At 48.9% G+C, this 4,394-nt stretch overlaps 1 protein-coding gene and 1 non-coding gene across 6 annotated transcripts in view; one reads left to right on the top strand and one right to left on the bottom strand.

Annotated features, from left to right (window-relative positions):
• Nucleotides 1-4,394, top strand: part of TSNARE1 (t-SNARE domain containing 1) — a 571,939-nt gene that overhangs the window by 292,613 nt on the left and 274,932 nt on the right. The window lies entirely within an intron of this gene.
• Nucleotides 859-931, bottom strand: TRNAR-CCG. The gene has a single exon. It is a non-coding gene; the product is annotated as a tRNA-Arg (tRNA).

Raw genomic sequence — 4,394 nt, 5'->3', positions numbered from 1 at the left:
AGGCTCATGTTCATCTTGTGGTCAATGATGACCCCCAAGTCTCTTTCTTCTGTAGTGCTAACCAACTTAGCACTGCCGAGCCTATAAGGGTGCTGCAGGTTTTTCCTCCCAAGGTTTAGAACCTTACATTTTTTCGGTGCTAAACACCATGAGGTTCTCATCTGCCCATTTGCTGAGCTTGTACAGTGTGCTACTGTATCGCCCTCCCAGCAGATGCCAGAGTGACTGAAGTCCCCCATGAGAATGAGGGCCTCTGATCAGGAAACTTCCACTCGTTGTTTGAGGAAAGCATCATCTACCACATACTCCTGGTCTGGTGGTCTATAGCAGACCCCCACCATGACATCACCCTTATTTCTCTTCCCTCTGACTCTAACTGAGAGCCTCTCAACAGACCTGTCTCCAGTTTCATACTGGAGCTCTGAGCAATCATATGGCTCTTTTACATAAAGTGCAACTCCTCCTCCTCTTCCTCCCTGCCTGTCCTTCCTGGATAGTCTGTAGTTGTCCACTATAGTGCTCCAGTCATGCAAGCTCCAATCGAATCTCTGTTATTCCAATCATGTCATAGTGCCATTACTGTGTGAGGACTCTCAATTCTTCCTGCTTGTTTCCCAGGCTCTGTGCATTTGTGTACATACACCTGAGGTCACTAGTTGATTGCCCTGATTTCTCAGGAAGTATGAGATCACCTCCCCTGTTGCCCTCCCTCCAGGGCTCCCACTTACATCAGGGTTTTGGGCTGCATCCGCTGGCAAGCCTACTTGAAAGACCTCCTCACTAGGTTCACACACCTGTCTGTGAAGGTGCTCTTCCCTTTCTTCCGCAGGTGAATTCCATCAAAAAAAAGTATCTGCTTGACCCAGGTGGGACTTGAACCCACAATCCTCAGCTCCGGAGGCTGATGCCTTATCCATTAGGCCACTGGGCCTGGTATACTATGTACCCTTTCTTACCGCTGCTCTTTTTACTGGAAGCTTCTCCTTGTCCTTTTTCACAAATGGCCTGATCCCATGCCCCCTGAAATTGCTGATGGGCTTCCCATTATCTTTAGCAGGTTTTGGATCCTTAAGCAGAGAGAGGCAGTTATCTATTTTAGTGTGAAGTCAGGCAGAAGGCAGGGTAGTGTTGCACCTTAGAGCCTTGTTACACGGTAAGTTTAGGCAGCTTCTGGAACTCTCAACCCCTGGATTAGCTGCACTTTAACACCTTTTAAGTGGTTTAAAGCACTGATTATTTGGCTTAAAGTTAAACCAATCCAGGGGAGGATTGTCTCCAAACCACCTACTTTTGCTCCTGTTCCATTATGGTGTGGCCACTTCCCACTTCACACAGCTATTCCACCCAAGTTGAAGTCCTCCAGTATCCCAGGATGCAGTGGCCCCTTCTGGCTCAGAGTGAGTGAGATGCCAGGGCCCCACTGCCCCTCTGGCCTCCTGCTCCTAGGCCTGCCCCTGCTCACTGAGCCTCTAATAGCAAGTCAGAGCTGTGCAGGTGAAGGGCAGTCAGAGTAGGCGTTTTGCCATAAGGTGTGACTGCTCCACTAAGCTGATTAACATTCGTGCGGCGGCTTTCAACATAAGGTGTAACAAGGCCTGTACAGACTACATAAATCAAGGATGCATACGCTTTCATAAGTACACTTCTTTATCAACCCATTTGAGACCTTCAAACTTCTCTTCTTATTCTAGCGAATAAAGCTGATGATACTGATCTACATGTTGGATTTCTGCTCTGGGGAAAGAGGGTAGTGATGAGACATATCAGATCCTTCCCCTGACTGTAGCTAATTAGATTCAGAATTGGTGCTAGAGAAGGAAGGCCAATGCTCTTAGTAATTCGCTGATCATCCTGCCCGGCAGAGAAGGAAACTTTGAAACACTCACTGGTTGTAGCAATCCAAAGCACTTTGCACTCTGTCTTTGTTCTCGGGGAACTTGTGAGACATTGAGTACCCCGTTTGGAAATGCATACTCGTTTGGAAAGTGGAAAGCTGAAGTGCTTTCACTGGCAGGAAGGTTTGATGCTTTTCTATGATATAGCAGTTCCTGAGAGCAAGGTCCAAGAATGTATCTCCTCCATATTGTCTTTTATGAAACATCCTTTTTTCAAATTTATTTTTTTGCCTATATATTTTTTGGGAGGAAATACTTATTAAGTTGAACACATGAATACTTGATTAAATTATTCCACAAATTCCATGCTGCAGGTTACATCTTTCTACGCTCCCTGCTTTTGCTACTTACTGTTTTGCGTTGCCCAGCCAGGGCAGGGTGGGCTTGGGACGGATCCGCGGCTCATCCAGGGGGTGTGCAGCAGGGGAGGGGCAGTTCCCGCTGGTGCACAACGCTCATTCCGGAGCCGCTCATCCAGCAACTCATCCAGTGCTCACCTGCTCATGCAGCAGCTTCCACCACTGCACAGGAGGGCATGGGGGGCATGTACCCTGTGTCTGTGTGGGGCAGGGCAGGCTGGGGCTAGGGCTGCACCAAGCTCTTCCTGGCGGGGTGGGGCTGCTCTCAAAGTGGACGGTTGTGGTGCTGGGAGGTGGGGATGGGGGGTGCTATGGCAATTTTTTGGGGTGGCTTCAGCCCCTGCCCCACAGAGATCTGGTCACATGCCCTCCCTCCCATGTCCTCCTGGAGCAGCGGTGGGAGCCAGCGCATGAGCAGGCAAGCACTGAATGAGCCTCTGGATGAGTGGCTCCCGGATGAGTGGGGTGCAGCAGCAGGAGCTCGCCCCCCACATACCCCCCAGATGAGCCGTGGCTCTGTCCTGTGCCCAACCTGCCCCGGCTGTGCTGTGCTTGCCCCAGCCCCTGCCCAGCCCAGTCCCACTCTTTCCTCACCGTGGGGGCCTTGATCTGCCCCCCCACCCCTCCTTTCCCTTTCCCCTCTCCTTCCATCACAACACACTTACTAACTGGAGGCGGCTCTCCAAGCTGCCGGGCTATGCTCCTCGCTACCTGTGCTGCGCTGCGGCTGCGCACATGCACAGGCCATTTATCAGCCAAATTATTGGCCTGATACAGCCAATTTCCGTTACAGACAATTTTCTTTATATCGGTGCCGATCTGATATCAGACTGATGTTTTGGTGCACCTCTAATTTCTAAGGTGTTTCCCTTGCTGACCATTCCACTGCAACATCTCTGCTGCATTTTGGGGCGCCATAGTTTTAAGCATTGCTTCAGCCTCTTGAAAGGGAGATCTCCTATAAAGTAAAAGCCCAGGCACCTGGGTACGATACTCATCTTTGAAGCACCATAGTATACAAATGATAGTAAGTTTCTCTGACCTACCTTCTTTTCATTGTCAGAAAATCCTCAGATAAAGCAAGCAACTATTGTTGGCAATGATCTGCAGTTCATTTTGATTATGTTCAGTGGGGCAAACTGTCACTGCATGCATCTGAACCTCATTGTGCTCACTTACCATCACCAGCAATGGAGTTACCGGAGGGATGGATTTTACCTCATGTGAGATAATCGCCATGCTGCTACAAACGTAGGGAAAAAGAAAAACAACAGTGCTTTACTTTCAACATGGTGCACCCCCGCACTGAGCTCAGCACGTGCAGAAGAGGTACTGTGTTAATTTGAGCTGGCTCGCCCAACATCTGTATAGATCGGATGCTGCAGCAAAACCTTTTGATGCTTTTATCTAAGAGCTGATTGAAAGCCCCACTGAAGCACCCAATCTGTGCAGAGATAGGGGATCTGGGTCAAATTAGTGCTCTTCCTCTTCCAGTAAAATGCTGTATTTTTTGGTGGGGAGAGGTGTGGGGGGGTTCACATCTGCAAGTGGCTAATGTGCTCAAATGCAGCTAGTAATGCAGATTTGAATGCACAGATCCTACAAGTTCCTTTCAATTGGAGCTGGTTAAGATACTGTTGGTGAGGGCAGCAGACTGAAAGACTAAGCGAAGTTTTCTCTGGTGCAGAAGCCCTTATGTAGAGTTTAGATTGTGGTTTGGATGTATGGGATGGCTGGATAGGAACAATCCTGTCTCACACAGGGGGTTGGGCTAGATGTGACCTCTGCAGGTCCCTTCCAGACCCACTTCTCTATGACTGTATGGCTCAGTATTACAGGAGCCAGTGATTTACACCAGGGTTTCACTTAGCCCCAAGGGAGGAAATATTGTTTTCCCCACATAATGTCATGCTTTGTTAATACACCTGCAGCAGTGGCTATTTTTGCACTCCCCTTCTCCCATAAAAGCAATATCAGGGCTGCAGCCTCAGTCACTCCCTCAGTTATACTGTTGCTATAATTAAGCAACATGTTCAAATTGAACCTCTTTTCCTTGCCTTGCTCAGCCTACCCCTTCCCCAAAGATTGCCACACGCTTTGGAAACACAACAGTTTTTCCCTTGGAAACAATTTACCACCA

The sequence above is a fragment of the Crocodylus porosus genome, unplaced genomic scaffold (genome assembly GCF_001723895.1).
Source record: "Crocodylus porosus isolate Cpor-Errol unplaced genomic scaffold, CroPor_comp1, whole genome shotgun sequence".
Taxonomy (NCBI): domain Eukaryota; kingdom Metazoa; phylum Chordata; order Crocodylia; family Crocodylidae; genus Crocodylus; species Crocodylus porosus.
Note: the sequence above shows the minus strand (reverse complement) of the source record. Positions and strands in the feature narration are given on the sequence as shown.